Genomic DNA, 25,222 nt, shown 5'->3' with positions numbered 1-25,222 from the left:
GGCAAAAAACTATTGTTACAGCGACTACAACTTATGCTTCAATGCCAAAAATGCGATATTGAGCACACTCATGCCATAGAATCATTTTTATTGTCATTATTTTTGGTCTTTCCAAGAAATATCATGTCGAATGCATGGGCACTGTTGGCAATTTTTTCTGCTCGAAATACTACAGTAAACAATTTCGCTTGAATCTCAGCGAATCAGTTTCGGAAGTGTTAATGACGTACTTATGAACATTTTCGGCGCCCGAAGGCTTCTGCATTCATTTATTCACTGAAATACTAAGTTCGCACTGTTTTCTTTTATCCACTGCTAGGTTTGGCTTTTGGCAGCCTTGGCTTAAGTTGGCTCCATTTTGGGTAGGTTTCAAAATTTTTTGTTTTTTTCTAGTTGACTTGCCAACTCTGATTCATTTTCGCATAGCGCACCCAGTGACATCAGCACTGGTGCAAGGTCAGGCTAGTGTCAATTCTGGTGATGTCAAGCACAAGTATAGGTAATTCGCATGACGTCGAGCAGAACAAAAATGCAACTGACAACTTGTACGTCAACAAATGACATATATATCAGCAAAAGACTGACCCCATAGAGTCCCGAACGGAGTGAGGAATACAGTGGCAATGGAAATGTGACACCTTGCACGAGCATGTGACGACAGACCTATACCGAGTTTTGGCGTGAGGGAACGGTGCCAACTAAAACTAACTTTTAAATACCGTATTTTTCTTGTGAAGGTCCACTGGAGCTTATGCATACATGTTGTATGTTCTTGAATACTTGACCTTGCCTTCAACGCAACAAAGAACAAATTTTTCGTGTCAGTATTGCACTGCGGAGACATATTCCGCTTTACATGTATCCTATATAGTACTGCACTTCGACCAGAACCATCGAGTTCCATTTGTCATTAGTGCCCGAGTGAGGGTCAACTCCCAGCAACAGACGACGGCAACTCCATCATCGTAATATCACAGCTTTAATGCAATGGCATTAAGCTTAAAGATAAACGGCTGCACCAGCATGAAACAATCCCGAAAAACGGCACGAAAAACAAAACTATGAGGTTTCAGCAGCTTGAGCACGGACTGCTGGTTGAGTTGATAAATCATCTTCCCGGTGGTGCGCCAGGAAAACGATAGCACAAAAACACGCAGACTAAACAAAGCGCATACAAACAACTGAGAATCTATTGCAAGAACAAACATATATGAAAAGTGAGATGAACACGTCTTGAAAAGCGTTTTAAATGTGGCTTCAGTGAGGGTAGCAATAGAAGCACCATGTCAGGCAGATGCCCAGTTGCTACAGTGACCACAAATTATACTATTGCTCTCTTTAGGGCATGAAAACGCGCCACAACGTCGGCATGTCTCCAGAGCTCCAGGGCTCTACGATGGACAAACCAAGTTTCATCCCGGCGGGAGTATGCGAGAACATTTGCACACGCCAGACAAACTAACCTCTCTTGACGCCTTCGGAAGCATTTTTCAGCGCAGGTCTCGGAACCCGGGAGTTTTTATTCTTAGCATTAGAAAATTTGCTCGGAGATGCGAACATTGCGCAATCTTTATACAAGCACTCAGAGACACACAAAAAGACAAAAACATGTATTTATTTTACAAGCCATCAGCATTCACCTATGCCGAGACCACTAGCGATACAAAAATTGCTCAACCAACTGTTGCCCAAGATGGAATATTCACAAATGGAATAGTGAAATTGGATATGTAGGCATACACAATGACAACGCGATAAATAAGCCACTCCAACAGCATAATTCAAAGTATCACATTAATCGATAATGTGCGACAACCAGTAAACGTCACTTATATGTCAATGCGGATGTGTTTATTTGTACTATATCGCAAACATAATAGTCAGTTATTGTTGGTTCGCTTTTGTTTCAGGAAACAAACCAAATTATAGTCTTGTGGTACAACAAATAGCATCAAATGTTTACAATCATAGCACTGGGCACGAGTACAAACTTTTTAATTACTGACTAGAGAATAGTATGCATGATCTACGTGGCCTATCTTAAAGTACTAGCGCTTTCCCGTGTCGATAAATCTATGAGGCTATATGTGACAAAGATGAGTGAAAGTCAACTATACATACGCAAACATTGATTAATGTCAAATATTTGACAACTGGGTACATCGTCAACACCTGACAAACGTACAAAAATGAACGAAAAAGACAGCACCTGAAAGACGACATGAGCTAACTGCAGTTTTTACGGCAATGATAATGTAAAAAAACAAGCACATACACAGATTCAGAGAAAAAGAGAGTATTTCTATCAGGAAACATAAGTAGAGATACTGACTACAGAAAAAGAAAATGTGCTTCACGACTGTTTTTTCGAGGTGGCCTTGCTTAAAAAAATTACCGTGCAAGGCTCTAGCATCAGTCTAAATGAACGCTTAAAAATAACGGCGAGATTAGCTACTCTACAAAGCTGTTCCGAATCAACGAAAGAACAGACGCATGACATTGTGATACTCAACGAAAAGGCAACATTTTTCACCTTCATTAACTGACAGCAGGTCAAGCTAGTGATTTTCACGAAAGAAACAAGCCATACTGAAACGGTTGTGAAGCACACGACAGTTGAATAAATTCTGTCGAAATCGTACATTGTTATTCACAAGGAATACATCTCTTTCAGAAGACAGCTCATCACAATAGTGAATAAAGTATACAACAGAAACTGACAAGCTCTGCCAACAAGTGCGTCCACAAAAAAAGTTACATTGTTGAAAATTAACGTTCGAAGACAAAGTGATCTATGAAATCAGCATGTCATTTAACAAAGAGGCTCAACGCAGCATTAAGCATAGGTGTTCAGCGAGTGGTTCGTCTCAAATCATGGCAGTTCTCTTGGCCGTAATAAGAACTGACAGGGTTATTCATTTCGTTATCACAATAGCATCAGCCAAAAGGCCTAATCTTGAAATGGAAACTAACGGGTGGTCTTCGAATTTTTGAAAGACCTAGTCGAACTGCGATTGCGACCCTGGTATTGCTCTGAGTTGTATCCTGTATAGACAGGCGGCCAAATCGGGTACTTGGAGCGTGCAGACTGATCAGACAAATCACTTCCGGAATGAGATTTTTCTTGCTTGACTGGCTGTTGTAGCGAAGAACCTGATGACTCCGAGCGCTGCGATGAGGTAGGAGATGGCCGTGGGGGCCGTCGATGCTTCTCAGAGTTCGGCGGCGGCGAAGTGGGTGGCGGAGGTTGGACAGGCGGCGGCGACATTGGTGGCGGAGGCACAGATGGTGGAGGTGGTTGGCTGGGTGGCGAGTCTGTCGGCAACGGCGGCATAGGGACGACCGTACACTGTGGGTGTGACACCGGTAACTGAAAGAAGGCTGCTCCATCGGGTTGTCTTCCAAAAGCTGGTGAAAACGTCGTGCCTAGAGCGTTCTCCCACAAGGATGACTGCTGGCTCAGGCAGTTCGTCGCATGAAGTTGCCAAAATGAACCCTGTGGGGCAGTTACGTAGCCAGAGGAAGATGTAGTTAACTGTGGTGATGAAATGATTTGTACCTGTGGTTGCACGGCTGCAGCTGCGTACATCACTTGCGTTGGCCAACACAGCGTTTGCTGCGGTAATGAACACGGTTGGAAACAATTGATTCCAGATGATGACGGCCACTGCATTCCATCAGCTGTAGATGACGCTGTAGACGGATCTTGTGAAACCGTTCTCTTTACCGCCTCTTCAGTTGACATGATGGTCGGCAAGAAATGAGGCTTCCTTGAATGTGTCATGCTCACATAAGGAGCGGAAACATCTTGGCATTGCATGGGAGAGTTACCAGATAGGTATGCTTCCGAGCACGTTGCCCTGGTAGTACCTAGCGACAGCGGATTAAGTTGCACGCGGGGATATGTGAGCCCTTCGATTTGAGATGATGAAGGAATTGCCGCATTGCGTGAACACGTATGCAAGCTTTCGTGTTGCGGATTTTGTTCCGATGGAGTGTGTTCAAACAGTTTTTCTCTATGTGTCTCCGTATGCACACAGTTATGTTCTTGCCACGGCTCATGCACATCATATTCTGACTGAGGTTGTTCGGACATCTCAGCAGAATTGTATGGAATGTCCTGTTGCAGAGAGGCACACCATGAGCCAATGCCAGTTTTGATTTCTGAATGTCCGGTTGGTACTGGCTGTTGAAAACATGATTCAGAATCCTGTTGCCAATATGGATCACTGTTTGAGTACTTTTCTTGTTGAATAGATGAATAAGCGTTATGTACATCTTGTGACGCAGCTTCGGATATCTCAGTTTGTACATTTTCATATTGCTGTTCATATGATTGTTCTTGCCCCAAGTAAGACTGGGTAACGCAATCCAACTGGGTTGCACAATTCCACTCTACCTGAGCTTCAACTTGCGAATATCCTGAGGGATGACCACAGTGTGTAGCTGGTGATGAGTGAAGTTGTAGGTTTGATTGCCACTGTATTTGCTCATAATATGATGGGGCTTCTCGCACTGTACTTTCTAATTCAAACGCTGATCCCCCTTCTGGTGGCACTTCTGCACATCCATAACAGCATTCCTCTGCTTGGGGCGCATGCACTTCCATAGATATGCCTGTTTCTCGCTGAATTTCTGGGCCTACACCTTTCATTTGTACAGCTTCTGGTACTGCGCATGTATTATCTGCTGGTGACTCAAGTCGAACAGGCCCATAATATGGCGGTGGCTGTAGCTGGGAAGGAGCAACTTGTGCCAGCGAACACACGGTTGGAAAAGCCTGCTCTTCTGGAAGCTGGCGAGGCGTCGACCTAGATAGGGACACTTGTTCATGCCGCGACAGCAAAAACTGGGGTTGTGCTGAATGACACCCTGGTTGCAGTGCCAGTGGGCTATCTTGCTGAGTGTCTAATGAAGATGGCTTTGTGGAAACTTCAGCAGAAGACACTTGTCCAAATGATGGTGCTCGAGACAACGATGGTAGTTGAGTTACCGCATCACACAAAGATTGCTGTGCTGGTTGCATTTGCGGCCACACTGGTTGCAGTGGAAACCAATAAGTTGCCAGAGAAGGGGCAACATAGCCATGATTCATTGCTTGTGGCGGGTCAGGCTTATGTGGCGCTGTTTCAGAGCATTTCTCAAGACGGTGTGCTTGTCTGTTGTGTTCGCATAGTGCTTTTTCCCTCTCTTTGTCAGGTGATGCCTCTACGTTAGTTGCAGTGCAATTCAATTGCTCCGGTAGTTGTCTCCCAATTGAAGACATTTGAGATGGCGGCATGAAAACATCTGGCGAAAATAATGGTGACATCCCAGAGCTTGGGGAATAGACTGATTGTGGCGACACCAGCGATGGTTGAGGCGAGTGCGCAAAACTGTGGTTCCAGAGCCTGCTGTTTGCAGCCAGCCATTCTTCAATTTGTGACTGAGAGGGCCCAGAGTCTGTCTTTGGCAGTTTTTCTGGTGTTCCGTTTTTCTGAGATTCACGGTTGACACAAGCAATATTTTCTGTGTAGTTGTTTCGGACGGACACAGCCCCGGCACCTTCATCACTGTGTTTAGAGCAAGAGATGCTAGTGACAGCCGGCGCCTCGTTTCGCGGTGAAAAAGAGAAATTTCTGTCACTGCTCAGCTCTTTTCTATTGGTGTTGCTATCACGCTGGCCTCCTGCAGAGTCAAGTGGTCTCAAAACAAACGGCCCATTGCCACAGTCTCGTAAGGCTGGACGCACAAGGCGGGGGTCTTGCAGTTTCTCTTCAGTCACACGTGTGAGCGGTATTATACGTCCAGGCCACAGGTCCTGTCCACGTGGCAAGCTTCGCCCCGTCTCACTCGTAAAAATGACATCGACATGGCTGCGCCATGAGATGACACCACTGCTATGCTGCGTAATGGGAGTGTGTCCACTGCCAAGCATCGTCGAATCGGTGGGAAGATTACTTTGACGCTCTTGTGTGTGTTTACTGCCAGTGGAGCTTGGCCCCTGAAGCTTAGGAACATCAATAGGCAGCGCGAAGAAACGACTCTCTACGATCGATTCTTTTTGAGCATCCCTAAGATGAGCTCCTTTTCTATACGTATGGCTGCTCTCAAACGTGGAGCCAGTGGATTGTCGGAACGGGACATCAGGCGACCGCTTTTCGGTACGAGTTGGTGAAAGTTCTAGCGAAAATTCTGCCGATAGAAATGGAATGACGCATTCTGGACGACGCACAGGCGACCAGCGCTGTACTTCAGATACGCCACACATTTCAGAAGATTCTGTGATTTCGAGTAGCGCAAGTGGCGATTTTCGATCATGGTACACTTCTGCTTCCACATTGCTGCCTGCATTTACTTCAGAATGACTGAAAAACACTAGCTTCAAGTTATGTTCTTGGAGTTCACCGCGGCCTGCAATTCTTCCAAGTCGTGGGTCTCCTAAAGCCTCAGTGTTTTCGGCGTACATGGGTATGATACATTCAAGATGCATCTCTACAATTACCACAACCGGACCTTCGCCGGTCCAAATATCGTGCACAACGTTACGGCTATTGTTCGACAAATGGTCAGTCATAAGTTACCTGAAAAGCGCGCCTTTTTTACGTTCTTCAAGCAGCTTCCTTCTTTTTTCTTTAAAGCAGCTTCAGCTTACAAAATGTCGACCACACGACCGCACTTTATATTATACTCCATAAAAGCCGTTCTTCCTTTCCGGAATAAGCTGATTAGAAAAGAGCTTTAGCCAACTACACAACTTCGTCTGTAGACTGCGTTACCATGCAACGTGAACACTTTCGGGTAATGCTACGTTATTCAACCAGCAATTTTTAAATGCACTAGACTTAAAACCTACGGACTCAACTGAAATCTACTGAACGTACTTAGGTTGCGCACATTCATTATGTCAGGTGTCCATGTCTACACCAAGTCACTGTTCTCCACAGTTCCATTCTAAGATGGTCACACAATATGCAGCTTGACACGTATTTTCAGGCTAATCACTTTTGCAAAACTAAAAATGTTAAATATGTAAGGCAATAAAAGTGACACATGCAGGTTGCAATGTTGGTAGCAAAAGTTCAACTCTGGGGGGACTTAAATTGAGACTCTTTAAACATTCCTAAATAATTGCGACGGCGAGGTTCAAAAGTAAATTTCACAAATACGTAGACTCATTCTGAAGAATGAGAGGCCAAGGATGTTTCAGGCGAATTTTCGGGCGGCGTTGGCGCACAGGTGGCTTTCATAGATTCTGAAAAATCCAAGGAGTAAGAAAGATGCAATCTGCAGTTAAATGCTGTCTCAAAAAGGAAATAAATGTGCATGAGAAAACACGAATAACTGCTGTGACCGAACAAGTGCTTCCTTTTATAAATAGTTCCTGGCAAGGAGTGGCCAGGTACATGGTCATTTAAGAAAATGCACCCCCCCCCCCCTGCCCGACGGGAATCGTGAGGAAATGCAAATGCATTGTGTAGCGTCCATGACAGCGTTTCACACGTGAGAACCCAGCGTTAGAAAAATAATGTTTTCTTTTTCTTTCACATCAAGCAGCGAACAGATCCGTTCACCCAACAAGGCGTTTTTCTGTCGCGAGAAACGCGGTACGCGTTTCCAGCTCTAGTAGCTATACTCGGCGACAACTTTTCTTAACATTGGAGCGAAGGCTACAAAGCGAAGTCGCGCGGCAATTCTATTGTCAGTGAATTTAGTTCAACAGCAGCTCCCATATATTCACCGTGAAATGTAGAAGTTCCCCTTTTACTTTTTACATGAAGCTATTTGAGACAGGACGCAGCTCCCACCGTTAACATAGTCGTATTTACCTACATTCATTCGTTGTGACTTTGCATTTTTGAACACGCGAAGAAGTGGTGCCTTTCTACGCGCACCTCAGACGCTAAGCGGTGTCTGCCTCAACATGAAACGCTGATGGCGCGCCTTGGTCACTTTTCATAGCGTTACGAGACGCGCGCCAAAACGAACTACTTCACGTAGTGCTACATGTGCAGAATCTCCACCTCCCAGCTTTCCCTTCAGCGCCAAGAAAAGTTGTCGCCGAGTATAACATGCATGGTTAAAAAATATTATGGGGTGAACAAAACAGTGTTCTCGGTTCGGCGTGGGCGTTTCACAGCGGCGTTTCGGGCACACATTTCCCGATGTTTTTGAAAGGCGCCCAGCCAGCGAACGGTTTAGAGTGAGGCGCAAGCAGACGGAAAAGTGTAGCACAGGGAGGAAAGAGAGCGAGCGGCGAAAGAAGGAGCGGCGAAAGAAGAAGCGGCGAAGCACTGCATAAGCCCTCTCCTACACTTTCTCACACATGTTTCGTTTGCTAGGGGCGTGGACAAGCGCATGCGCCTGCAGATGTTTCTATGGGAGAGAGAGAGAGAGTAAGAGCGGAGAGACAACACCTCCCGGCGCGCGGACACCGCCATGGACAACGTCGGATGCCTGACGTCGCCCGACTAAGAAACACATTCGCATTTAAAAGGACAATGTAGTGTATTGTGCGCTGAAGTAATGCAGCGGTCCAAGAGAAGTTGCAACGGAGGGTATGCATTTGAAGCTTCAAACTCAGACTCCATAAGACGGTGACAATACCTGGAACCTCTGCTCGTACCAGCTTTGAAAACGTTCTTTTCTATTTAACCACGTTTCGTGCGATAAAAATGGCCACCAAAAATAGCAGCGTCTCAACTAGCAGCTTCTGTGGGGCAGTTTGAACCAGAATGTTGCCCTTGTTTTCGAAGCGGCAGAACGAGAGAACATGTGGGAATGCCGGCACATCGTACAGCGAATTACCAAACCACCTCTGTGTGGAGCAGCTTCGTATGATGCGTCACTACTATACCTCTCGTAAAGCACGCCATGCATAAGTCCCAGTTGGCGCTCGTGTTATCGTGGCGAGTAAATATCTGCCTAGCAGTAGAGGTGGTAACATTAAACACGGACAATCTTCACTGATAATAAAAGCGATTGTTATGGAAACAGATCACCAGTGAGGCCAGTAACTTCAGAGAAAAAAATGGCTGCCACTTGTTCCTGAACCACTGTACCTGAACATAGACGTAATTTATGTTTGTAAACAGTGGTAGGCGCCGTTGACATATTGAGGCGCTTGTGAGGAAGTCATGGCACACAGGCTCCACACAGTTCAAAGCTCGCCACTACCCTCTTTGATCACGTGGCAACTAGAACATCGGTGGAAAAGCTGCCTCCAAACAAGGCGCACCTGGAGGGAGGCTCCCCTAGGGCTCCTCCCAATTTGCTGGGCTTGGAATTGTTGATTTGTGGGGTTTAACGTCCCAAAACCAGGGCTTGGAATTCTGATTGTAAGCCTGATTTATGTAATTTTTGACTAAAGCTTTTTTTTCGGCGTGCAAAGTGTTATCAATAATGTCGGTTTATCCTACTACGTTCGTATGGAGTTGTTTGGTTCGGTGAACATCATCACAACATTCACGGGTCCCAACTCTGGGACGCATCAGAGCTCCTGACAACGAGCCACGGCCGCCTACTGTATTTACTCGCAAAATTTGCGCACTCCTACTATTTTGTCAGCTTTACAAAAAATATGCCCCCTCTCCCTCCCCGAAGGCAGTCATAAGGACATGTGAGTGCAATTCTTGCGCCGAGAGAGGGCACCATTGCCGTCAGACATTCGCCTTCACCGACTTCTACCAATGCGTTGATAGGGGTCCAGCCAGCGAACAGTGGAGAGTGAGGAGCAAGCGGATGGGATAGTAGGGCACAAACATTCTCGGCTCTGCGTTGGCGTTTCACAGCGGCGTCTCGATCACACATTTCCGGGTGTTCTTGAGAGGCAACCAGCCAGCGAACGGTCCAGAGTGAGGCCCGAGTGGACGGAAGAGTAGGGGCGCACAAAGGAGAGAAGGAGTCACGATTACTGCACCAACCCTCCCCTACACTTTCTCGTACCACATTCTCCGCTTGCTAGAGGCAAGGATAAACGCGCACCCACCACTCTTGCTATTAGAGAGGGAGTGAGAGCAAGGAGATAACACCTGCCAGCGCGTAGCCGCCGCCGGATGCCTGACACAGCCCCCACTTAGAAATGCATCCGCATTGAAGCATGCATCCGCATTGATGCATCCGCATTGAAACTCCTCCGAGCCAGCTCGCCGGCGCACGCCCAAAGAGACTGTGGACATTTGGATTCTTTGGACGGCAGCACAGGACGCACGCCCACTGATCAGAGGAGCACAGTTAGGGGCGTTCACACTGAGCATTTCGGCCGCCGAAAGTGCACCGAATCAGTTTCGGCAATGGTGAGATCCCCCTAAAGGGCTCTTTCCACGCCGATCGCTCTCGGACCTATTTTTGCGGTGTCTCCCCTGGAATCGGTCGGCGCAGACTAATAGGAGCACTAGACAGAGAATTTAAAAAAAAATTGCGGCCAAGCCCTACTCACTTGTTATGTCGCAGTGCACGTAACTGAATGTGGTAACCAACGGGAGTTTAACCCACTCTGTGCCTACTTCGCGTCCCTATTTCGTGAACGAGGTGACCGAGCTTGTCGCGTTCTTACAGAGCAAGACTAACCCACCAACGCCGCTGGCGTCAGCGGCTTTTTCTGTTCTTCAAGCATAACAAGACAGCGACTGGCCAGCAAAGTAAGCACTACTGCTTCTTGCGTCCTGAGTGCGCGAATAATCGAAGTCTAGACCACCGGATACCGTAGTGGCAATTGCGAGCCGCGATAACGAACGGGTGACAGCGCATCCATCTCGCGTTCGCCCCCGTGTATAGATGTGTGAGTGATTCTTAAGAGAGAGAAAGGAAGAGAAAAGTGAGCCCCGTTATTGTCTGCTTCAGTGAGCGACACCGCCACAGTAGCTCACAAGGAATGGGGGTGGGGAGAGATAAAAAGGGTAGGAGTAAGGGTGTAGAAAAGAGGAAGAAGAAGCAACAACAAACTTAGGGGATAGGAGAGACAGGAAAGATGGAAGCACGGTCACTGGAGTCCTAGGACAGGGAACACTTGCGAGAGCTCTTGTCGGCGTCGGTAGATGGCGTAGAGCAAATCCAGTAAGTCAGAGCTACACTGTTACCGAAGGCCGTCGGCGGCAGGAGGTGACGTAGGGCGAGCAAAGTCGGCCAGAGCTACGCTGACGCCGAAGATCGCAAGCGCGCGGAGCGCGCGGGCGCACAACCGGTCGGCACGGAATCCAGCAAGCGACCGACCCCGTGTATAGATGGCATATTCGACGGCACGACGCGCGTCCAGCGCGAACTTCACTGTGTTTCGGCGGCAGAAGAATGGCGGCCGCTGTAAAAAAGCGGACGATTCAGGGTGAACCAGGGGTTAGACGGGCTACGAGTACGAAGCCACTTCCTCGGAAGACTGCTCCCGAATAAGGGTCTCTAGGATAGCGAGCACGAACCCTCAAACCAGTTGACGGGTCACCGGAACTGGTCGAGCGTTTGTACCCCTCTATCTCTCTATAGAGAGTTTTAGTACTGCGTACGCTGCGTACGTGGCGGCGTTGCGTACGTAAGGACTCCACGTTCTGCGTAGTGCGCATGCGTAGACCGCAACGCGCACGTATCGCATTACGTACGCAGCCGCTACGTACGCACGCATGAGATGCGTGCGTGCGTACGTATGAGGAGATCGCGCCGCTCTCGAACAAGTTCGCGACAGCGTGAGACTTCGTTTTACAAATGGCGGCATCGAAGGCAAGCACCGACCGGCTCTGTGGCTTAAAATATGGCCATAATCTGGCTATAACACTTGTATTGGCTCACATTGGCTGTCAGCAACACGTGCTTCTATTTTCATCTACCAGATGGCGCAACACGCTTCTCGCTCGTTACGTACGCGGGTACTACGGCGTACTAAAAGCCGATTAGTGGCAAACGACGCCACGTAACGCAAGGCGCTTGCGTGATGCGTACGTAGCACCATTCCGCAGTACTAAAGCTCTCTATTCTCTCCCAACGTGTGAATGCACGCTCACGTCGCGGCACAGACAACTTCGAGCCCCGGTGGCGTGCGAGGGTGACCTGTTCACTCTGCAACGCGTGCTTGCTTCATTTCGGAAGTTGATCGAGGCTTAGCCATCCGTCCTTCACGTTTTTACTGCTTTCTTGCGATCGGCTACAGTAAATCTATAAAGCGAAATTCAAGCTCACTGTTGCAAAGTCTTTCCAAAGAAAATAGCAATCATGCGACCGCTAAGCACTTCAGCGGGAAGTTCTCGAACGTGTGACGATCGGTGCGATCGGTACAAAAGAGAGAAAGAGCGCGCTTGTGGAAACAAGTTTCCTGCCTTTTATGAAGGACTTTTAAATTATGTGCGAACGCTTAGCTCCTCCGGTATCGCCTTGTCGTGGGACCTAGTTTCGCCCAGGATTGTTGAGAAGCGCTTCAAGAAAATGGGACGTTCGAACGCGCTGGACCGAACCGAGGGCGATGCGCTTCTGGAGAGTGGTTAGCAACCGTGACAATGATTCTCAATCAGACCTGTGGGTCAGCGATACCGACTAGACCGCGCGTGACCGGGTCTGACTGGTTAAAGTACGTGCTGATTCTGTTAAATAAACAAGTACACTTCGTTCGTGCTTCAATTTATTTTATTTTATTTAGTGTATATACCCCGTGCGTTAGGGCTATTACACATTTTTTTTTGTATGCGTTCGCAAATTCCCCGCGTAGTTTGCCCACCCCTTTCTCAGAGCCACAAAATCACACACAAAAAAAAAAGTGCGCCAATTATGCGAGTGGCGCACAAAAGACCATAGTTTTCAAAAAAAAAAAAACATTAACTAGAGGAACTGTGGCACTGCACTCGTTCAGCGACCATGGGAAAGATGAGTAGTACACAAATTGGCCTCGTAGTGCTCGTAGCTTCGAACACACTCATGGCTTTGCTTATATATTGCTGTCTTTGCTTTTATTTCGATTGAGAGAACGGACGGTTGAGAACTTCGTGAGCTGATTCGAACTCGTAAGCCAAATTGTTTGAGGTAGTGAAGTGCAACTGCTGAGCATTTCTTTGTTTATTGGTACCTTCAGGGCTTACACGAAAAATAGTAGAGGAGAGGTGCTGAAGTAAATAAGAACAGTATAAGAATTGTACACGCAAAAAAGTAGTGAAAAAATCTTAAATCGGAAAACAAATATGACACTCTGAAACACAGCACAAAAGGTAACAAAAAAGATAGGCTTATACGAGAACTAACAAAAATAGGACGCAAAAATACACTATTACATAGCAATTACAGTGAATGGCAACGTATACTGAACCAAAATAATCCATTGATGCCCTTTCATACGTAAATAAAGGTGCGAACAAGAATGATACATAGATAGGCATGAAAAAGGAAACTTATCGAATTAATAAAGGGAACATCAATGCATAGTAACAAGGTCAAAAAAATGAAATGGTTAGATGAAGACCTGCGCAGAAATAGGATTTTTAAATTTTGGCAAAGCAGCTCCAAGCCATGCGAAGCTAAACGTAGCTAAAAAAAAACAAAGATGAGACAAATTCGTGTACTACCCATAAATTCCATGTTGGCTGGAGCGCCGTGCAGTGTAATTATGCGAAACTTTCCGGCACAGACTACATTACAGATGGTTTTCGGCGTCGCAATATTTGAATGTCAACCTGGCCGTCCTATATCTTGATTTGTGGGGTTCAACGTCCCAAAACCACCATATGATTATGAGAGACGCCGTAGTTTAGGAAGTCCGGAAATTTCGACCACCTGGGGTTCTTTAATGTGCACCCAAATCTGAGTGTGCGGGCCTACAACGTTTCCGCCTCCATCAAAAATGCAGCCGCAGCAGCCGGGATTCAATCCCGCGACCTGCGGGTCAGCAGCCTTAGCCACTAGACCACCGTGGCGGGGCCCGTCTTACATCTCGAACAGCAAGGCGTGGCGATCGGCGAAAAACGCTAGGTGATGTAGAACACCATATTGATAGCTGTATAACAGAACCTGTGTTTCTAGGGTGCACGACATCATGTGTCACTCAGGCCGAAAAAGAAATTGTGGGCGATAAAAGCTTAAAGTATTTGTTATTGCGAATGCAGGCGTAGGGAAAGAGCGAGCCGAGCAAGCACATAGTCTTCGTAAAAAATAAACACAGATTGATTCGTTGATTGATTGAAATCTCCCTGGCCTTTATAATGATGCGCTTGATGTGTGAAACGGTATTTAGCTTTCATAATTATATATCATCAAACCGCGCAGGATACTATTTTTTTCGGGTTAACAGATAGAGTATTTTCGCTATCTGTTAACACGTAGGCACGTATAGGCGCGGCCACGACTTGTGGTTGCCGGATATCAGTTTCAAGAAACATTCTTTAGGGTTATGTAAATGTGTTTCAGGTTATAGAATTTTTTGCAGCACCTGATTAAAACATTATTGCGGTACTTTATGCACAACACGCAGCCTTAAACAAATATACTTTGTTGTCATACCTAGACTTCAAATTAATGAAGCTTTGACAATTACAGTGCTCTTATCACAGCTGACATAAGTCGACGATTTCATCGCCCTCACTAAACAAAATTTTAACAAGCATTATTTACGATTATAAAGTCCCGTCTAATCTTCGAGTAAGCTAGAAACAAAATATTCCGATCGGACAAAAAGATCATACCTTTCATGTGCCACGCTCCACCAAAGCAGTTTATTGGCAGGAAGACAAACCAAGAAGAGACGAAGGCACTAGGTGCTGCTCCAAAAGCCTTGTCCACAATGTGCCACTGCAACAAGCAGATTGAATAGTTGTGAGCGTACTTGTCGACGCCTTTAAATTTGCTCATGGCCAGGGCAACCTCGTGGGATAGGCCATGATTCGGAGAGTGTCTTGCTTAACGAATTAGTTCATTTGCTGAATAAGCAGGTTTAAAAACGAATTTTAAAAATTCACATTAATCATTTCGCCTCGTCATATATATAAAAAGAAAAAGCCTGAAGAAAAGCTACTTAGCGTAAATATTGATGTAGCTGTGATAATAGAAAGAAATGTTCATTTCCGGCATTCCCGACGTGCATGACTTTTTTTTTCTTGTGGGTTTCTCTTGTGTTTTGTTGCGACGCGCACCTCCGACGACGTTAGGAAGGGCGCCTCGAAATCTCACCGCTGCAACCACTGTTTAAAGATGGCGACGCCAACACGGTCCCGAAGGCACCACTGCTTCGAATTCCACCGGGAAGATCACCAGCCGTTTGGTAGCGTAGGTTTCTCAGCTCGCGACTGCTTCTGCGCAGAGCTGATAGACGAGCGGACGAGACGACGGTGAGTTAAACAAGGTTTATGTACAGCATATATACAGAGGCGTAACAAATTCGGCACTGGGGCCGACAGAGACGCGAAGAGCCGAGCTCTTCTCTCTAACACATAGCTTTACTCTCAAATGGGTCTGCTGTCAAAGGGGTCCCTCTCGACGCGCCGCAGGGCTTCTTTTATATGCCCCGGGTCCAACCCATATGTCCAACCCGAAGCGCCGCTGGTCGCGAGGTCAGAATCCTCCAATGAGGTCGCCGCTGGGCCGCGTCATTCTTTCTCATCGAATCTGGAGAGGCTGCGCTGCAGGTGGCTGCACCCAAGGACGAGCGACGTCGCAAGGCATTGCGTCAGACCCGCCAGACAGGAAGACGCCGGTTATTTACTCGACGGGCTCGCTTGCTGAGGTGACTCACTGCACGTGCACGCCAGAAAGGCGCCGCCGCGTGATGACGCCGTCGAGTTGTTGATCGCGTCAGGCGAGCTCGCGTGCTGGCCTTGACACAGATTTCCTTTTTCCGCGGCATGGACGTTCGCTGCGGACTCGCTGGCCTAACAGTTTCTTACTGGAGTACCTCAAGCACAGCAGTATAACAACACTCAACCTATCGATCGTACACCACACGGAAGAATACTGAGAAATAATAATTGTTGGGGTTTGACGTCCTGAAGCCACGATATGATTATAATAGACGTTGTAGTGAATGTTCGGAAACTTCGACCACGTGGGCCGCTTTTAAAGTCAACCGGGAAACGCGGCCGTCGCGGCCTTGATGCGATCCCACGACTTACCGATAAGCAGTCGACTACCATAAGAACTACATCAACGTGGCGGGTAAGGCAACAGAGAAAGAATAAACGAGCAAATGCACCGACGCACGGTTACATCACCTGGGGTTTCAAGTGTCAAACCCGTGACACGATCATGAGACGCGATTCAGTGGATTGCTGAAATATCACCATCGAGTCATTTTCATAGCGCATCGCACAGTATATAAACGCGTCTAACATTTAGTTGTCGTTTAAATGCGAGCGCCACGACTTGGATCTAACCCACGGGTCAGCTGTCGAGCGCCTGCACTGACTCCAACCCTGGAGCGGCCTCAAGAAATACAATCACGCGAAGTGCAGCGGGCGAGCACGCCAATAAAGACAGCAGTAGCAAATCAAAGGAACCTTCATCACTTGGCGTTCGCGCGTAATGAGATAGTAATGTACGTATTACATCACACAGATCGCGGCAAGCACCATCGATTTGCGCAGGACATCACCGTCGTGCCGATCGCTGAACAAAGCACGTTCACAATCGGCGCGTTTGCCGCCGCGTCGCCGAAGCAAGTGAAAGTTGTGCAGCAGCGTTCAAGTACAGCACACAATAAATCAAGTTGCCGATTAACGAATAAAAAAGCAATGTCGCTGTTTAACGTGACAAATGCATCCGCATCTACAAGTTAAACTACACCACGTTAACGGAATCACTTACCAAATACGACGGCGATCACTGCCACATTATCAACGCGCCATGTGCTCTTCTCGTTCAGCTACCCGGTGACAGTTTCCAACGTGCTTTCTTGCGCAAGAGTTGGATACGCGCCACCGTGGACTAGTGGCGTCCTCGCTTGGCAGCAAGTCAAAGCTTTCACAACGACTCGTGTTTGCACCGGTTGGCGCGAAGTTTTGGAGTGGTTTAGCGGACGAGTATGTCAACGGGTTGGATATAGTTTATACGCATCGATAGAGTTCGTGCCCATTACAATATAGAAATGGCTCTGCTGGTTTGATTATCGGCGTAAATATTTGTTTCACTTTAAGCTACGCTTCGAGTGGTTACAGTAATGAGGTACGGAAGCTGAGTTAAATCAGTTGCCTTGACTGAATGCTCGGTGGGAGCACGTAATTTATAACACTGTAAAACCAAACGCAGCCCTCAAGGCCACGCAGGGGTGGCTGCACGATACCTTTACTAAGAGTGGGAGGTCAAATTATGCGTTTTCTTTTCTGTTTGCTCTTTGGAGAGGGAAGAAGTTCGCTTTTGTGGCAAAAGGAGGTTCTCGTGATGCTGAGCTCGAGGAATGCGGGCTTGGGTCCCGGCCATGGCGGCAGCATCTGAATGAATGTGATACGAAGGAACCCCAACGTACTACAGTGGAGCGCCATTTGAATGTTATCGCGCGATAATCGATCAAGAACTAATACTCCTTCGGGGAGAGGGTGGTATCACGCACGCTTCTTTCACTCGTTTTAGCTGTTCCTTAAGCTGAAATCACTCCATTCTGAGGAAGCTGTTGAACACGGAGGTAAGTTCCACGAAGAGTACACTTGGTCGGAACAAACGAACGGCTCGAAATATAAAAAGGGTGCACAGTTTGTCGTAAGAGATCTTGTCGATGAACGTAACACTCAACGAGGGAAAAAAAAAAAGAATGTGACGTCTTGATTTTCATTGTTCCGAAACCTGCCGCCGTATCACTGGTACCTTTGGCAGGTCGACACTCGCGCGATAATCTTCCTTTCGCTCACAACTGTACTTATTTGGCGCTCGTGAAAGAACCCCAGCTCGTAAAAATATTTCCTCCGCTGTCACTCCTTACGGCGTTCTTCGTAATTGTTTCGACACGTAAAAGCCCGGGAAACCTTCCATATTGAACACGTGTGATTGCACGAAAAATCTACCGCTCTTCTTGCTCAAAACGGATCGCACAAGCGCAAACACATCCATTTCGTAGTCACGATAAACGACAGTCAAGATATATATGACGACTAAACGGAAAGAGACAAATAAGTCAGTTGAGTATACGCTGCCCTGGCGTCGCCTATAAGGGCGACATCCCCACGATGTGCACACATACAGTGGCGTTCTAAATTTGGCTTTCACTAGCACTGTGGCGCAGTCTGACGGCTACCTACGAAGCTCGAGAGGGCGTGCTGTGCGCGCGCGTCCTACTTTAAGGGTCAGCCTGATCGTTCACTCTTTAGCAGCACGGGCACTGGAACGCCAGAAGAAGCGCAAGGTGTCGCTTTTCTCGCCGCGGAAACACCGAGCGCTGATGTCTAGAGAAAAAAAAAATTAATTTGTGCTGGCAGTGCTCGGTACATGCCGCACTCTGCGATTAACCCCCGTATTCACAAACGCTCCTCGACTCGATTTTCACCCTTCACTTGACAGAGTTGAGCACTGCGCCACTTCTCGACTGAAAATGACGCTGCGCTGCTCGAGAATCGCACCACATTATCGCTAATATTCAGTGACTTGCCGTGCCTAGGAAGGGCGCTCCCATCGGCTTTCTCAAGTGGAGGTGAAGCGTTGAGTGAAGGGGCGTTCTAGAATACGGTGGTTAGTCTAATTAGACGCTCCCCAAGACGGTTCGTAGAACACCGCGTGAAATTACAGTGTCCACATCTTATAGGAGATAAATCTGTCCAGTACCCTTGTTATGAGAGTCTTTTTTCGAAAAACTGATTTGATTGATTTGTGGGGTTTAACGTCCCAAAATCACCATATGACTATGAGAGACGCCGTAGTGGAGGGCTCCGGAAATTTCGACGCCCTGGGGTTCTTTAATGTGAACTCAAACGCGAGTACACGGGCCTACAACATTTCCGCCTCCATCGGAAATGCAGCCGCAACAGCCGGGATTTGATCCCGCGACCTGCGGGTCAGCAGCCGAGTACCTTAGCCACTAGACCACCGTGGCCGGGTTTTCGAAAGACGGCGTCTGGAACTACGGCACAGACTGCTGTGCGCACCGAGCACCGTCAGTACAAATTACGTGTTTTCGTCTAGATATCATCGCTTTGTGTTTTCGTGGTGACAGCAAAAGTGACGCCTCGCGCCTCTTGTGACTTTCAGGAGAGCCTGCTGTCGAAGAGAGCGACAGAGCAGGCTGGCAAGTAGGAAAGGGGGCGCGTGTGCAGGGCGCGCTCTGGAGCATCGCAGGCAGCCGTCAGACTGCGCCGCGGTGCTGTTTTGCAGGCGTTCCCGTGGTCCGCAAAATTTTGACAGCCACTGTACCTGACGCTGCTGAGCCAGAACAGAGGTCTTTGCAATGATGAGGTAATGTGGGGTGAGAGAATGCCCTCGAAGAAAGCTTTTCAACACAAGTGGTGACTCAACTTAACTGTGGGCTCGAACTTGAGTGAAGGACGAAGCTGACAGGGTGGCCGTGTCCAGCAGCTGCATCTCACAGCTGAAGCCTTTCGAACGTCATCGAGTGTATCACCTCGCAACGGTAAAACTCACAAACTCAGCTTGGCTCTAAAGTGGTGCTGATTGTTTATGTCGGTAATCGGTGATCAGACGCAATTAGAAAATTGAAGCAGCACCGAATACACCGAAAGCTGTCACTGAAGCTATTTACCAACCACTACATGTACGTTATCAACGACAGGCACAACGTTGTTGATGGACCACCTTGCAAGCTTATGACTGTGACTAACTGGGTTATACGCCAGAACACAGCAAGCTCAGTGCATGCTGTCATATTGAAAAGCGCGTCGCGCCATCTGTTGTAAGCGCGGCGAAGCGACACGTATGCACTGCCACGCTGCGGCTGTAAGGATGTTTCGCACCCCTCCTCTCCTAGAATTTTGGGCTGATTTCATGTGAAATGTCGAGGAGACCTTTCTCGGCAATCCGAAATGCCTACAGCACATTCATTGCAGACTACGGAAGCAACTTCATCAGGTACGTACTATAGCAATTGAAAGAAACGTGAACAGCAGAAAGCGTTCATTTTCGACTAAGTCGCACTGCGTCGTGCCTTAGATGTGGCAAGGCATTATTTGTGCTGTAAGTCGGCGTCAACGTAGAGCTAGAATCTCACTCCGACTTGCGCTCATCCACTGCATGTGTTTATCATTTGCCGCTCATGCTTGGCATTCAGAACCAACACACGTTGTGAAAGTGCAACCAGAACAAGATTTAAAACGCCGATCGAAAGCACAGACTCGCCTAGTGAGGCATGCCGCAGTTTGATTCAAAAGCTGTGCTTTTTCGCGTCGTTCACGTCTCTTTGCATCGCTATAGTACGCCGGTACAGTTGTATATATGTGCGCGGTGCTTGGATTCACGCGTGAGTCGTAGTATAGCCGACTACTGGCATGCAGTCTGCCAAAGAGTACGGCAATGACTTGTGCCCCATACTATACAGGCATAGTGCATGCAAATCGCTGCTGCAAAGCGGAACAGCTGGCTTCGCATTTCAGTAAACGCAATAATTATATTTACTCGTACACTTCTACTTAACTCCAAATTTTTCCTGCCCATTGCGATTATATCCACTGGCAGCGTAGCTCGGCGTTTCTTCTTGGGAATGGAAATCTGTGCATTCGGAAAACAACGCACCATCACGATTGCCGCATCGTGTTGGGATCTTCACAGACAGTGTTGAGAAACATATTACTGTTGCGCTGGTTGTTTTCGCATCCGAAGACGGCGCAGTGGCACCCAGAAGACTTTTTATAATCTGGTGCAAGGTGAACAGGCGCTTTTCTCACATTTCGAAGTCCCAGAGCCACTGCTTGCCATCCTAGTGAGGCACGCTTTGGCTGTTCGAAACGAATTCAGGCGTCTCTGGGAGAAAGAGTATACTGCCGAAGGCGCCTGGGTGCGAAACAGGCGTGCCTATACTTCATGTAAAAAAAAAAAAATGAAATGCGCTTTCCTTCCAGACATACGGTATTCCTTGCGGCTTTGCAAACCGTGTCGTCCTTGTTCTGTGTCGTCGTTTTGTTCTCGCGCTATAACTATCGTCATGCCATACCAACTAGCCCAAGCTGCCACACTTCTAAGTGTCCTTCTTGTCTCTGTGTCGTCGTTTTGTTCTCGCGCTATAACTATCGCAGACGCGGATCGAGTTTTGTGGAAAGCATAATCAGTTGGACGAACGAAGGGTGTTCTCAAACGCAGCCTGCGATCAATTCAAAACCTTTTTTTTATTATTTATGTAGGCTTATGCTCTCACACGTTGAAGTCGGAAGCGCGTTTATCGCAAGTCCAAATTGCTCGAAGGCGCAGCCGAGAGGTGTGGTATGCAGACGTCAAGTGCCGTGCACACTGGATCGCGATGAAAGTACACATCGGTGAACGTTATTGCGGAGGGAAGTGGGAAATGAAGTTTCCCCCACGTAGTTTTTCGAAGATGACGGCGATGACTGCAGCAGACGTGAAATGGGCCCTGTAGACTGTGTGAGGATGACGAAACGCGTCGTTGCAACTGCTGAAATAAAGGGCGACATGCGATACAAAACGTGGATTCACTTACCGAGACGTCCGAGTGCGTCCCGTTTCACGGCGGCGTCGGAGTGTCTCGAAGTTAAAAGTGGCGCGTGGCTGGGGTTGTCTGCACACGTCGCGCTCTTACCTAATGATAAAATGTCGTGGAAAGACGCTTGAATTGAGGTGAGGGTTGGAGGGAGGGAAGAAACGAATGAAAGACCAGAGACGCACTGCGACGCGCAGGCGCGTCGATTTGGGGCGAGCTGCGTCATCGCGGTTATCTGCGAAGCGTTATCAGCTGGATGAGCCGTTCAGCGAATGCCGTAACGTACTAAGTTGTCGTAAACCCACCAAGTATTTCCTACGAACTCGGAATCGGTCAACAGTTCAAGTAGCGTCTTTGTATCGACTGCGGTGTTCAAACAGTGCTCCGACGCAGGATTTGGGACTGGCCAGAGGGAGGTGCGTTGCTGCCCGCACGGCTGGTACACGAGTGGGAAAGTAAGCATGCCACAATTTTTAAGGTTTGATTGTGCCAACCATGAAAATAAGTTAACAGAAGCGCATTTGTGCGTGAGAAACATTTACAGGGCGTTTTTTTTTAGCCATGATTGATTCGCCAGACGTTCTGATGGAGCGCGCTAACTATTTTCAGTTTTAAATGCGAATGCATTTCTTAGTCGTTTTATGTCAGGCGTCCATCGAGATCCGTCCACCGCCCTGGCCCATAGCAACAGCTGCGGGTGCACGCGTCCCTTGCAACCGGAGCCCCCAACATGTCTCCCGCCATTTTCTTTCTCTCCTTCCGCTCGCGCAACACTCTCGACCACTCACTGGCTGTGCGCCTCTCGAGAAAATTCGGAAATGTGCGCTCAAGACGCCGCTGTGACACGCCGAGCCGAGAACGCCGTTTGTGTTGTTCACTTCATAGTATTTTCAACCGTACACGCTAGCTACTAGCGCTGGAAACGCATGCCGCGTTTCTGGCAACAGAAGAATGCCACGTGCGGCGAACGCCGCTATTGGCTGCACAGTGTAAGAAAAAAAATTATTATTCTAACGCTGGGTTCTCATGTGCGAAACGCCGTTATGGAGGCTACGCAATACATTCGCATTCTCTCACGATTCACTTCGGGGAGGTGGGGGCATTTTTTTTAAAGACGATAGTGTTTCTTGGGTGACCTTCAACACAAAAATTTTGGTCTGTCTGTCTGTCTGTTTGCACATTTGTCGCTTGGTCCTTTCTTAACGGCATCGAGCACTTGAAACGGCCGACCCCATTCGCAGCGCCCACCAATGTTGCTCAAGATTCAGCGTTCATGCTTGTCCAACTGCCAATTAAAAAGCATTTATTGCGCATATCTGGGGCACCTTAACAACTCGTTATATATTCTTCATTTGCATTGTCGCGGGATCAAATTCCGGCTGTGGCGGCTGCATTTCCGATGGAGGCGGAAATGTTGTAGGCCCGTGTACTCAGATTTGGGTGCACGTTAAAGAACCCCAGGTGGTCAAAATTTCCTGAGCCCTCCAGTATGGCGTCTCTCATAATCAAATAGTGGTTTTGGGACGGTAAACCCCACAAATCAATCAATATTCTGCATGTGCGTCTTTTACTAGAAAAGGCACAAATAAGTAATTTTAAGGACCATAGCGCTTATCACGCTGCGCTGACCATGCAATGCTAGCATGAAAAGGGGAGTATTTCCAACGCTTTGCTAAGACGAGACGGTGGAGGCACCTACCCGTCACCTTGCGTTCTACACCTTATCACCTCTGAGACGGGCGCGCACACCTGTCTCAGAGCCACGCGCTTCGTTTTGCAAGAATACTGCAAGATGGCATTCATGTCTGACGTGTGACGTGACTTAATGCGTTCGTTCGCCTCCGCTGTACGCTCGAGGTAGTCAAACGAGGTGCCTCCAGAATGCCATTGACGATTTTCTTTTTGCGCAAAACATGAAATAAATGTTTTGTTCACTCTCTCCACACGTAAAACTATCGTCTTTCGATTACATTTGCAGAGTAACATGGCGATACGGGACTAAGTTTTTTCTTCAACGCTGTCATTTAGACGAGGTGGTGTTTGCACATCTCTCTCTCGACACACACACACACACGCACACACACACACACACACAGAAGAAAGAAGAGAGAAAAAAAAGAAAAAAAAAATCTCAGGTTATCAACGGGCAGGCACAGTCGCATAGATTGATGCACAGACGGATGCACGGACGGACGCATGGACGGATGCACTCAAGGTTACTTTTCAAGCGTGATGCATGTAACGTGCTACGCCGATGCTGGACAACGCCACCGACGGTCACGTTTCGAGCTTTGCACGTAACGAGTTGGCATCGATGCTGGACGTTACCTGATGGATGGATGGAAAAACTTTATTTCGTCAGAAAGCAACTGCGGACGATTCCGTATTAGATGATCACCAACCCGTGGTTGGCGGCGACTTGTGTGGCCCGCTCCATGACTCTTAGCCGGACGCTGGGTCTGAGCTGGTCAACACGGCCTCCCAGTGAACAAGAGAAGGATCACGCATAATATCCACCGGTGGCGGCACTATGCTACATTACCAAAGTATTTGATCATATGTTGCCACAGACTGGCAGCATTTCCATTGTGACTTTATTTCATCCGGGTATATTTTGTTCAACACACAAGGGTAGGGAAAAGATCGCGTCTGCAGTTTTCTCCAGACGCATTCCTGCGCCTTAGTCAACCGCTTGTGCGGGGCCGGATAAAACCTCCGAGAAATAGAAATTGTCTGGGTGCCAGCACACTCTGGGAACGCCACCTGAACATTTCGCGCTTGATGTACTTAAGTGTTCGCGTTGACGCCGACGCTGAACGACGCCACCAACGGTTACGTTTCGAGCTTTGGATGTAACGGGTTGACGCCGATGCTGGACGCCACCGACGGTTACATTTCGCGCTTAATGCACCTGAGGATTAATGTTGACGCCGATGCTGGACGACACCACTGACGGCTACATTTCGAGCTCGATGCATGTAGCTTGCTGACTCCGACGCTGGACACTGCCCACGGCTATGTTTCGAGCATGACGCATGGGAGGCGTTGGTAACGTGCTGACGCCGATGCTGAACGACGACACCGACAATTCAAGCCTGATGTGTCGAAGGCTTTTGCCTTATTTTGCTTGTAGCCCGAAAAAAAAAGGTCCATAGAAAATACACTGAAAATCATTATTAATCTTGCAGATCACAAGTAGCTGGGGAGGATTGTACGGCTGGCCTCGAAATGGCAGCGAAAAAAAAATTATCACAGCATATCCACAGAGTGCATGATGAGTGAGGCGAAGCGTCCGTCCGTCTGTTCGTTGTTTCCACATCTGTCTGTGTGTCCGTCCATGCGTCCGTCCGTGAGTACATCCCTCCGTCCGTCCTTCCATGCATCCGTTCGTGCGTCTGTACACCCGTCCGCCCATTTAGTGAACACTCTAAGTACCGCAACCTGGCATCTTTTCATCATATATTCATCATATAGAAGTCCTTGGAATCATAAATTCATCATATAGAAGTCCTTAGTCCTTGAAATGTCCAGCAGACATTCCAAGGACTAAGCGAAAAGTGGCACGGCCGGGGTAGAGGAACGGCGGGTGCACATTTTCTTACGGTCTGCGCTGCGTGTCTCGTTCATGGAACTGCGGCTTAACTGTCACTAAACCTTGCTAAAACCAAGGAGGTTACGCTTAGCGAGTACAACATTTTCTGGTCC

General features: G+C 47.9%; 1 long non-coding RNA gene across 3 annotated transcripts; it reads right to left on the bottom strand.

Annotated features, from left to right (window-relative positions):
* Positions 1-1,595: 1,595 nt before the first annotated feature.
* Positions 1,596-21,609, bottom strand: LOC142768907 (uncharacterized). 3 transcript variants are annotated; one of them, XR_012885544.1, is made up of 3 exons: positions 21,518-21,609; positions 14,625-14,730; positions 1,596-7,234 (listed from the first exon to the last, which is right to left on the bottom strand). It is a non-coding gene; the product is annotated as an uncharacterized LOC142768907 (long non-coding RNA). The 3 variants fall into 3 exon arrangements; XR_012885543.1 differs by lacking the exon at positions 21,518-21,609 and adding an exon at positions 16,738-16,839; XR_012885542.1 differs by lacking the exon at positions 21,518-21,609 and having other exon boundaries at positions 14,625-16,439.
* Between the last annotated feature and the right edge of the window lie 3,613 nt (positions 21,610-25,222).

This window comes from Rhipicephalus microplus, chromosome 8 (assembly GCF_043290135.1).
Source record: "Rhipicephalus microplus isolate Deutch F79 chromosome 8, USDA_Rmic, whole genome shotgun sequence".
Taxonomy (NCBI): Eukaryota; Metazoa; Arthropoda; class Arachnida; order Ixodida; family Ixodidae; genus Rhipicephalus; species Rhipicephalus microplus.
Note: the sequence above shows the minus strand (reverse complement) of the source record. Positions and strands in the feature narration are given on the sequence as shown.